This window comes from Paroedura picta, chromosome 5 (genome assembly GCF_049243985.1).
Source record: "Paroedura picta isolate Pp20150507F chromosome 5, Ppicta_v3.0, whole genome shotgun sequence".
Classification (NCBI taxonomy): Eukaryota; Metazoa; Chordata; class Lepidosauria; order Squamata; family Gekkonidae; genus Paroedura; species Paroedura picta.
The window spans coordinates 35,700,293-35,711,635 of NC_135373.1; the positions used below are offsets into that span (position 1 = coordinate 35,700,293).

The window sequence follows — 11,343 nt, forward strand, 5'->3', positions numbered from 1 at the left end:
TCAATGTTCACGCAGAGAAAACCAACACCCTGCAGGTCTCAAACCTGGTATCAGCCATAACACTGTGACTCTCCTAATTTGTTACTGGTCCCTTGCCAAGCAGGCCACACCCTGGATTTGATCTTTGGTTGGTCTGGTACAATCTGTGGGAATGCCATGGTCAGACCACTGAAGGGCCAAGAAAATGTCTCGCTCCCACCCTGTATAGATGGAGAACAAATTTTTGCTTGCCCAAAGAGACTAATGGATCTAATAGGTTTCTGGAATGCTCTGTGGGATCCAATGCCACCCAGCAACTTAGTGAATGAGCTGGTGGAGGACTGGCGTGGCTGTCTCTCCGAAGCCATCAACTGGATTGTTCCGTGACGCCTTCTCCACTTCCAACCCAAGACAGCTCCATGTATCCTGAAACTGCATGTTTGGAAACAGAAACTGGAACAGCGAGAGCAAGTTTAGCAGCAAACCCAAGACGAAACCTGAAGTACATCTTATAAAATGCTTATGAGATGGCAGTAAAGGCCACAAAAAGGGAATATTTTGCGACTTCTATTGCCTCCACTAGCTCACACCCAGCATTATCATTTAAAACTATTCGATCCCTGGCATTCCGATCTACAGGACCGTCCGAAATGTTACAACTGGACTCCAGCTTTTAGGCACGTGAGAGCTTTTTTGCAGAGAAGATGTCATCGCTCCACCATGACTTGACTGCTGACCTTGATGCAGAAATGAAACTGGAAGCCCCTTGGGTGTCTTCAGAGTTCTCGTTTCGAGCACTTCAGTCTGCTTTCCGTGTCCCATGTGAACAGAACTCTGGCAAAAGCTTAGCCTACCATATGCCTCATGGCTTGTAGAAGTTGGTAGTGAGGGGACCCAGGTTCCTCGCTATTATCAACTTGTCCATAACTTCAGGGACTTTCCCAAAAGTACTGAAGGGCCACTTTTGAAAAAAAAAAACGATGGTGGATCCATCTTACCCAGTCAACTACCACACAGTCTCATATCTGCCATTTCTGGGTAAAGGGGTTGAGTGTGTGGTCACAGAACAATTACAGATCTTCCCGGATGAAACATCAGCCTCTGATCCACTTCAGTCCAGCTTCTGTCCTGGCCATCAGGTGGAAATGCTCTGGTCATCCTTATAGCCAAACTCTGGAGAAAGTTGGATCTAGGCAGGTCAGCACTAATGTTAGATCTAACAGCAGCATTTGACAGCCTGTTAGCCCATATCCTAGCAAACATGGGAGTTCAAGATGATGCCCAATCTTTCCTCCAAGGTCTTCAATCTTTCCTCCAAGGTCACGGACAGAGGATGACATTAGGGGAGAGAACCTCCCAGCAGCATGCCCCAAGATGTGGGATTCAGCAGGGAGCTCTCCTCTCTCAAATGTTATTTAACATCTATATGCATCCTCACACTCGGGTGTTGGCTTTGGGTGTCATCAAAATGCTAATGTCACCCAGCTATATGGACAGCAATCTGTCGACACCCCCAAGCTTCCTAGCCAGATGTTTGGAGGCTGTGGCAGACTGGCTCAAGCAGAGTTGGTTGAAATTAAATCCAGCCAAAATAGAGATCCTCAGGCTGGGCCGGTATGACCCAGATGTTTTACTACAACTCTCATCTCTTGACAGAGCTCAGTTAACAACTTCAACAACTGTCAAGGGTCCGGGTGCGATGCCTCCTTATCTATGGAGGTCCAGATCACAAATGCTGGGTGCCTGGCTTTTTATCATCTTCACCAGGCGCAACAACTACACCCTATCTGTTGACAGCTGACCTAGCCACCGTGATCCATGCAATGATCACCCCAAGATCAGATTACAGCAACTCACTCTATGCAGGGTTACCTTTGAAAGGGCTCTGAACATTTTCAACTGGTCCCCAATGCAGCTGCACAGGTCCTTACCAGGAACCAATGAAGAGTCCATATTTGACCTGTCCTCTCCTAGCTGCACTGGCACCAGGCTGATCAGATTCAAGGTTTTGGTTACAGAATCATAGAGGCAGAGGGGGGGGGCTATCCAGACTGTCTAGTCCAACCCCCTGCTCAATGCAGGATCAGCCTAAAGCAGAGGTAGTCAAACTGCGGCCCTCCAGATGTCCATGGACTACAATTCCCAGGAGCCCCTGCCAGTGGGAATTGTAGTCCATGGACATCTGGAGGGCCGCAGTTTGACTACCCCTGGCCTAAAGCATCCAGGATAAACATCTGTCCAGCCACTGCTTAAAGACTGCCAGCTCACTACCCCCTCAAGCAGCCAATTCCACTGCTGAACTACCGTGACTGTGAAAACATTTTTCTTGATATCTATTATTATTATTAGATTCTTTCTTACCCCCTGTCCCAGCAAGCTGGCTTGTGGCGGGTAACAACATAAAAAACCCAAGAGTAAAATATAAAGAAAACCCATTCTTTCTTCCATGACAGTGCTACCCTCCCCCACCCCCCATCTATTCCAAATCTCCACCCTATCCCAGACTCAGGATATTAAGATGTAAATAGGGGGAAAGGCCTGATGTCCCAGCCAATCTGAGGAGGGGCCCCTGATCTTAGCTGTCATCCGGACTCAACCAAATGCCTGGTAGAAAAGCTCCATCTCGCAGGCCCTGCAGAACTAAAGTGAGCTCCATCAGGGCCCTTAGTTCTTCTAGGAGCTACATTGGTACAGCGAGATTACGGCATCATGTAATTTTGCCTCTGTTGATACAGCCCAGGACTGCATTCGCCTTTTTTACAGCTGTATCACACTGCTCATATGTAGAAGAAGAAGAAGAAGAGTTGGTTCTTATATGCCGCTTTTCCCTACCCGAAGGAGGCTCAAAGCGGCTTACAGTCGCCTTCCCATTCCTCTCCCCACAACAGACACCCTGTGGGGTGGGTGAGGCTGAGAGAGCTCTGATATCACTGCCCGGTCAGAACAGTTTTATCAGTGCCATAGCGAGCCCAAGGTCACCCAGCTGGTTGCATGTGGGGGAATGCAGAATCGAACCTGGCATGCCAGATTAGAAGTCCGCACTCCTAACCACTATACCAAACTGGCTCTCTGTAGCTTACAGTCCACAAGGACAACAGTATTTTGTTTGCACACACTGTTACCCAGAAGTGTATCTTACATCTAGCATGCCTGCTTCTCATTTTAGTGATTCAGATGCAGAACTCTGACCTTCTCCTTACTGAATTGCATCTTGTTCCTATGATCAGGCCAAGCACATTTCCTGGTAACAAGTGATGTATATAGTGACCCAAGTCACAGCTGACTTCCTGCGATCCCAGTGAGTTTTCAGGGCAAGAGGTATTCAAAGATGGTTTTGCATTTGCATGCCTCCAAGTCATGACCCTGCTACCCCTTGGTGGTCTCCCATCCAAATGCTAGCCAGAAGGGACAGACCAGAACCAACGGGATGAAATTAATTCAAAAGAAATCCATCTAAACATCCCAAAGAAGTTCCTGACAGTTAGAGTGGAACAGGTTTCCTTGGGAGGTGGTGGGTTCTCCATCTTTGGAAATTTTTTAAACAGAGGCTGGATTGCCATCTGACGGAAAGGCTGATTGTGTGAAGGTTCAAGGGGGTGACAGGTGACAGTGGATGAGCAATAGGGCTGTGAGTGTCCTGCATAGTGCAGGGGGTTGGACTAGATGACCCATGAGGTACCTTCCAACTCTATGATTCTATGATTCTTGTAGCACCTTAAACTGTTATCAGTTGCTGCAAGAGTAGCTTGGAGTACAGCTGAACAGCTGAGCAGAACCTCTGCTGTGCAACAGGGCGCATTGTTCTTGGACCGGCTCCACTGAGAACAGCATGCAGTACTCTCCCCAGGAGTTGGAAGGCCAACGGCATGAGTGCCTCATTGCACAGCTGTTGTTCCAGGTACCCAGTCTGATGGCATTTATCACAAGCCAGGGTCTTGGGAAAGAGACCGGCCACATCTGAGTTCAGGGACGTCAAAGTTCCTTAAGCAGGACTTGTTTTTCAAATCTGTTCTGATGTTTGTGATTTGAAAATTTCCGAGCAGATACGAGAATTTGTAGCAGCCATTTTAAAGGGTCCTAACAGGACAGCTTAACGGTAGATATCATTCCTTCAGTTTAAAACAATACCATCAAGTACCAAACACTATAGCCCTCAAGGAGAGCTAATTACTACCAAAGATATTTTTAGCCCATCATTCCTCTAAAGACCTCAGAACGGCAGAGTAGGTTCTGCCCGCCTCAAATTTATCTTCACAACAGCCTTGTAAGGTAGGCTACGCCGAGAGAAAATAAAAGGCCAAAGGTCACCAAGTGTATTTCCTCCGCACAGTGGTACACCACAATGGAATACGCTTCTTTTGTCGATGTCTGAGTAAAGCACTCTACCTAAGAAATATTTAAGCACATCTTCCGCAGGCTTTAAACTTTTTTGGCACAATTGATTTCCAAAGTTTGCCTGTAAGTCGGGATCTGTATCCACACCCATGGAATTACGAACGGGAAAGGCACCGTTAATTCCAGTTCCACTGCATGATCCCAGACTATTGATGCCTTACATGCGATATGCTATGCTACGCTCCAATCAGGGGGAAAGGTGGGAGGCGTCAGAAATGTTGAAATGCTTGATTTCTTAAGAACAAACCAGAACTAACTAAAACACTTTCAGAACCCAAATCACATCAGCACAGAATAGAAGTTGCTAGGGGCGGGGAATCGCCCTCTCCAGACCCCCAGGCCCCCTCCCGCCCAGTGCTGATCAGGTGACCAGGCCACCAGAACATCCCAGTGTTGCTACTGACATAATGACATCACTTCTGGTGCATGTAGGAAGTGATGCCACCAGGGATGCAGCCTCAGGCCTAGTTTTACTGCCTTTAAGTCTCAGTTGCACGCCAGTTGCCGGGGGTGCCTGGCAACCCTAAAACGGAAGTCTACTAACTGCCATCTCCATTTTCCCAGAATTGTATTGGTTCAGTCTTAAAGGGGCAGTCGCATATAGTCAAACTAAATGTACATCCATTGCTACTCCCCCTCACAAGTACATACAAGGTTCACAATCTCCAACACAGTACCCATGGGCATGAGGTTATACAATGTGTTTGCTGGTACCCACTTGCTTGTAACCCAAACTGCCTTTTCTCCAAAGCAAAGCACTTTCCCTATTTAACTGATGAGTAATACAAAAGATATACCGTGGGAGGTACCAGCAAGGCAACCTGGTATAGGTTGTCCCCTATTCCATATCTTTCACTTGAGACTGAAGGGAGCATACCTCTCTCCCTTGTTTCTGCAAAATTTTGTCTTATGTGGGGCACTGAGAGTCAGCATATTGTGTTATTATTTACTGATGTGGGACACATCTTCTGGCATGCCTCATAAAACGGATATGTAGATGGATGTGATGTCCACAGTCCCACCCATGAAGTGGAAGGGCTCATCCAGTGCCCACAGCAGCCCCTGGAGCCTAGGCAGCTGCTGTGTGACCCACGGGAGCCAAGAGAGCAGCGGAGAAGCAGGTAAGCAGGAGGAGGGAGTGTGTTTGTTTGCTTGTGAGGGAGGGAGGTTGGGAAACCAAGAGGTAAAAGGGGAAACGGGAGGAGAGAAGCGGAGGGTGTCTCTATGTGTGTGTTTGTGAGGGGCCCTGACCAGGTAACTCCAGAGCAGGTATGTGTCCCACATAACCTCTGTGAGTCAGACTATCAGGAGAATATTTTTGTTTTGTAGACCACCCCACCCTGCAAGCAGGCTCGGGGCAGTTTACAATGTATATTCCACATATAATACTATGAAATCACAATTAAAACCAAAATAAGACTATATAATGCTCTACTTCTTGTCTATTTGCCAATCCAGCCGCCTCCTTCTGCATTGCACCTTAGTAATGGGCAATGGGAATAACCTGGATGTGAATGCGGAGAGGTCTGGGACTGTAGCAGCTAGATCCACGGGGGACCCATGGAATCCCATGGAAGACCTCAAATCCCATGAAAGACCTCTGGATGACCTTGGGCTAGACACATACTGTCCACCTAACCTGCCTCACAGGGTTCCAGTGAGGATAAAATGGAAGAGAGGAGAATGATGTACATTTTCCATTATAAAGAAAGGTGTGGTATAAATCAAGTAAATAAGACTGGAACTCAACAGCAGATTTTGTATACCATCTTTTCATTATCTAGCAAGCGCCTTCTAAAAATCGTTCTCCCCACATTGTAGGGTCAAGTCTGCCATCCAGAATTAATTGGCTCATGCCAACCCTATGAAACTCCACTTCATGGGGTTTTCAAGGCAAGTGACAACCAGAGACGGTTTTCCATTGCAGTCTTCTATGGAGCGCCCTTCCCATCCTCCTTGCTAGTGTCCCATTTGAGTACTAACCAGGCCCAACTTGATTAGCTTTCAAGCTCGGACAGGATCAGTCTAGGCTGAGCTATTAAGTGTTGTTTTTTGACATTGTACTTCTGGTAAATGTTGAGAGCTGGAGCATTGATGAGGCTCTCCTTGGCCTCAGAGCACACGTTTGTTTTGCTCAGCAAGCACAGCTGCCTAAAGAACAAGGCTTAATTATTAACCAGATCATTAAGCTAAGCCACACTAATTGGTCTTTCTCACCGACACCCAACCCCGTTAGGGCCAGCTCAGTGAACTAATTACTCTCAGAAAGCCTACCCCAAAGCTCAGCATAAACATGGAAGACCCCACCTGTGGCAAAAAAAAACGCACCCCCGGTTATTTTAGGACAGCGCTTATTCCTCTGATTTCCCCCAGCAGTAATAATTCATAACAGGGGAGTGGCCAAAGAAGGAAGAACAGGTTGTTTCAACATCGATTTTTATGGGGACTACATTCCAACACAGCTCTTCCATGCATCTCACTGGTTTGATGACCTGTATAAAACTACGTCCTTCATCACTGGTTTTGTGAGTCTAGGGGTGCGGTTTACAGTCAACAGGAACTGCAGTAGCTATGTAGGAGACAGACGGGGCGTAACAACAGGGTCTCGGGGAATTACTCTTAGCACTGCACAATTAAGAAGGATACATGCAGATAGAGCCTCTTGTGGCGCAGAGTGGTAAGGCAGCAGACATGCAGTCTGAAGCTCTGCCCATGAGGCTGGGAGTTCAATCCCAGCAGCCGGCTCAAGGTTGACTCAGCCTTCCATCCTTCCGAAGTCGGTAAAATGAGTACCCAGCTTGCTTGCTGGGGGGGGGGGGGTAAACAGTAATTACTGGGGAAGGCACTGACAAACCACCCCGTATTGAGTCTGCCATGAAAACGCTAGAGGGCGTCACCCCAAGGGTCAGACATGACTCAGTGCTTGCACAGGGGATATCTTTACCTTTTACATTTACACATCAGTCTCCAATTCTGATATATTTACTGGTTTTACGACATTGCCCCCTGGAATTAATTCCAAACCAATGGTGACCATATAAACCAGTCTTTTTCAACCTTTTGACTGTGGAGGAGGCCCTGAAATAATTTTTCAGACTTTGAGGCGCCCTGGAGGGGATATTAGCTGGCCACGCCTCCAGAAGTGACATCACTATCTGCACCCTTAGCCCTCCTTTTGCTCCCTCCCCCTGCCTTTACTACTACTACACTGGCTCTGCCTCATGTAGGCCGGAAAGAAGAGTGGGAGCTCAGAACACAACCCAGACACACACACCCATACCACAAAACACTTCAGAGCATCCATGGATCTCCTTCAGACCTCCCCTGAACCCCAGGGGGCCAAGGGCCCCTGGTTGGGAATCCCTAGCACAAACTCAAGATTGCTGTTCCTGTTATGTTCTTGCATCTTTAAAAAAATTCATTATGTCGTATGTTAATTTGCCTCTCACCCCTCTACCTATGTGTATGGCTTGTTAAATTCCATTTCACCATATCTGAAGAAGTGTGCATGCACACGAAAGCTTACACGTCAAATAAACTTTGGTCTTAAAGGTGCGGCTGGACTCAAATTTTGTTCTGTTGCTTCAGACCAACACAGCTACCCCCCTGAATCTAGGATTTGCAGTGTAATTCATGTGCTCTTCAGTAGGTTGCGCTGAGTTGATTCCTGCAATGTTCATAAGTGTACCACTTCCCCTAGGCCCACTTTTTATCCCCACCCCATGTGTAACAGGGGGATGAACAACAAAGTTTGCATACACTCAAAGGCTTATACCCAGAATTAAACTTTGCTGGTCTTAAGGGTGTCACGGGACTCACAGGACTCTATTAGTTCAGGCAAACAGGGCAACCCACTTGAATCTATCTGCTTAGAAAGATGAAGAGAAGGAGTTCGGATGGACATTTGGCATGCAGAGCAGCAATAAAGCTGCTTTTGATGCAGAACGTCCTGGGTTTTATACTCAACATATTCAGTTTAAAAGCTCATATCTTAAGATTCTGGAGAGCTGCTGCCAGTCAGCATAGACAATACTGACCTTGATACACTAAAGGTCTGACTCAGCATAAGGCAGCTTCATGTGCAAGGAGAGGAGCTATGGCTCAGTGATACAGGATCTGCTTGGCATGCACAAGGGCCCAGGTTCAATCCGCAGCATCTCCAGTTAAAAGGACCACATCGGTGATAAGAAAGTCCTGAGACCCTCCAAGACCAATCTTGATTGACAAATGGCATGATTCAGTACAAGGTAATTTCCTGAGATTGGGGAGGTTGAATTGTTCCCTCTGCTATAATGAAGTCATTCAGTGATCAAAGTAGCCATTTTCAGTGGGGGCCCTGGCACATTTGAAGGGAGCCACAGACTGAAAAATGTGAGGAGAGACCAAAGGGTTTGTGGGGAGGGGGGGGGCTGGTAACAGAACTGAAGAAATATCCTTTTTATAACATATGATGATGTCATTCATTGCTAGACTGTGACATTCATCAAGGGAAAGAAACAGAAATCATGTCATTCATTCCTTTGTGTGTGCTTGAATTAATACATTCCACACAAAAAAATGCATATACTTCTCTTGGTCAAATGTTTTAGAAATCTGTATCATGTATTTATAAGACAAGCTGAGCCCCCAGGGAGGGCGGTATATATAATAATAAATAAAAGTTGAGTACAATTATTTCACCCTTAGCTTAGGCCTTTTTTAGGCCCGCTCACTGCACCAGCAGCTAGCCTCCTGCAGGGGGCCCTGGTATTTGAGAAGAGCTCCTAAAATGGCTGTGACCCCCCCAAAAAAAGGTTGAGAACGGCCAGGTTGATCTAAAGCAAGCCAGTTCCCAGCCAGCCTCAGACACTCTGCAGTCTGCGACATAGAAACAGTAGTAATACTGGCCTACTTTACAGGGTTATGGTAAAGATTTCCTGCAATGCAAAGTGCCTAAAACACTCCAAAATGCTATTAAGGTACAAATTACATTCCTGCTCCCAGCCTTATGGCTTGGCAAACTTCCCAAGGCCAGTGGCTGTACCCTCTGCTTGTCTAGGCTGTGGACAGCTCTTATTGATTCCTACTGTCTCCCAACAGAACTGCTGACCCCACTTCTTTAGTCCCTGCAACAGCCTCCCCAATTCCATAGTCTGGCCGGCCCAGCCTAGGCCAACCTCGGAAGCTACACTGTTCAGCCCTGATTTGTACTTGGATGGGAGATTACCAAGGAAGCCTAGTGCTTAGCCCCATGTCCTCAAAATTTGGAAAGCTAAGTGCCTGAAGTGGAGACCCACCAAAGGGAGTCTTGGTCCCTATGCGGGGGTAGGCAACGCCCAGACCACCCACGAACGTGTCATGCCCTGGACACCATACAGCAAGGGTGACCAAACTGGGGCTCTCCAGAAGTCCCTGGACTACAATTACCATGAGCCCCTGCGGGGCTCATGGTAATTGTAGTCCAGGGACTTCTGGAGAGCCCCAGTTTGGCCACCCCTGCCTTACAGAGCGGCCTGCGACTTGTGACACTTCCCACTCTCAGCCCCACTCGCCCCAACCACCAACGACAAGTCAAAACTCTGAGCGGAAGGCGACAAGAGCTTTCTGTTTCTTTCCCATCGCCCGGGAGAGAAAGTTTGCCTCGGGGCTCCGTCCTGAGCCGCCCTTCCGCGGCAAGGCGCGTGGCTGGCCGTCGTTCCAGGCGACACGCAGCAGTTCCGCAGTGCCGTCCCTGGCGGCACCCACCTCCGGCCGCGCCTTGGCTCGGAGCTCTGTGGGATCCGCAAGCCTGTCTGGAGGGCGCAGCCTTGCAGGGCGGGCGGGGAAGGGAGGGAGACAGAAAGGAGCGGCGGGGTTCCTCCCCAGTCCTCCGCGCCTCTCCTCCCAAACGGCTCAACTCCCCGGCGTGGAGTAGAGCAGGTGGGAAGCTGCCCTCGACGCGCAAGTTCGCCCGAGAAGCCGCCGCCGCCGCCAATGCCTTGGCGAGGAAGTTCCCCGGCAGCCTCCTTCGCCCTCTCCGCTGCTGAGTAATCGCAAGAACGTCAGCGGCCGCTCCAGCCCAGAAATGCAAAGTCATCGCAGCCCCGACGCCGCCTCCGGGCCAAAGCCCCGACGCCGCGCTCCGGCTCCGAAGGCAACAAGTCGGGAAAGTGGCCGACGCGCCCCCCCCCCAAAAAAAAGAATCGCCCCCTCCCAGTTAGGCGGCTCCAAAGGGCAGCAGGGCGAGCGCATGGCCGCAAAGGGACCAACTTCCCTGGACGTCCGCTGGGCAGGAGTGGCCGCCTCCGCCGGCCTCTTCGGGGCTTGCCAAGCCAAGCCGCTAGTCCCTCGCAACCTGCCGCCGCCGGAGCGCTCCGAGACTGGGGAGCTTCTCTTCCCAGAAGGCGCCCCGGAGCTCCCGCCGCGGCTCAGCCGAGCCTTACCTAAGGCCGTCCCTGCCGCGACCCCAGCCAGGACGCTCCCGGGAGACTTAAGGCGCTCCCCTCCAGCGCCCGTCCTTCCCCCTCGCCACCTGCACCAGCGGGAGGCCGGCCTCCTCTGACGTCACGGCCGCGCTCCGGCCACGCCCCCGCTCCCCGTTGCCGCCGGTCACTGGTTGCCTGCCCCGCCTGTCACCGCCGACGGAGTTTCTTGGGACGGAGCGAAGCCGAGGGGCGCCGTGCTGTCCGGGGCGGAGGGGAAGAAACTCGTGTGTTGGGGGGGGTGGGGGTGGAGTGAGTGCAGGCAGGCATGAACATAAATAAGTAAATAAGTAAATAAACCAATCCCAAAAAACAAAAATGCTATGTAACGAGTTGCTCGGAGGGGGACTCAATACTTTCGGATTGGCTCAGAAGGGTCGTGATGCAATAAGATCTCGGAGCGCGGGGTACCGCCGTGACGTCATGCGCCGTCCCAGAACGCCGCTTTCAAGCAGGCTCTTAAGAACGGGGGTCGCGTCCCACGATTTTCAACCCCAAAGCACAAAGCCCGTGAAATGTGGCTGCATCT

At 49.7% G+C, this 11,343-nt stretch overlaps 1 protein-coding gene across 3 annotated transcripts in view; it reads right to left on the reverse strand.

Annotated features, from left to right (window-relative positions):
* Positions 1-10,923, reverse strand: part of EPB41 (erythrocyte membrane protein band 4.1) — a 162,947-nt gene extending 152,024 nt beyond the window's left edge. Inside the window, exon 1 of one of the 3 annotated variants that reach the window (XM_077337185.1) lies at positions 10,776-10,923. The gene's annotated coding sequence lies outside the window, so the exon portion shown is untranslated. The remainder of the gene's footprint in view (positions 1-10,775) is intronic. The other 2 variants (XM_077337192.1, XM_077337201.1) reach the window with 2 other exon arrangements.
* Positions 10,924-11,343: the final 420 nt, after the last annotated feature.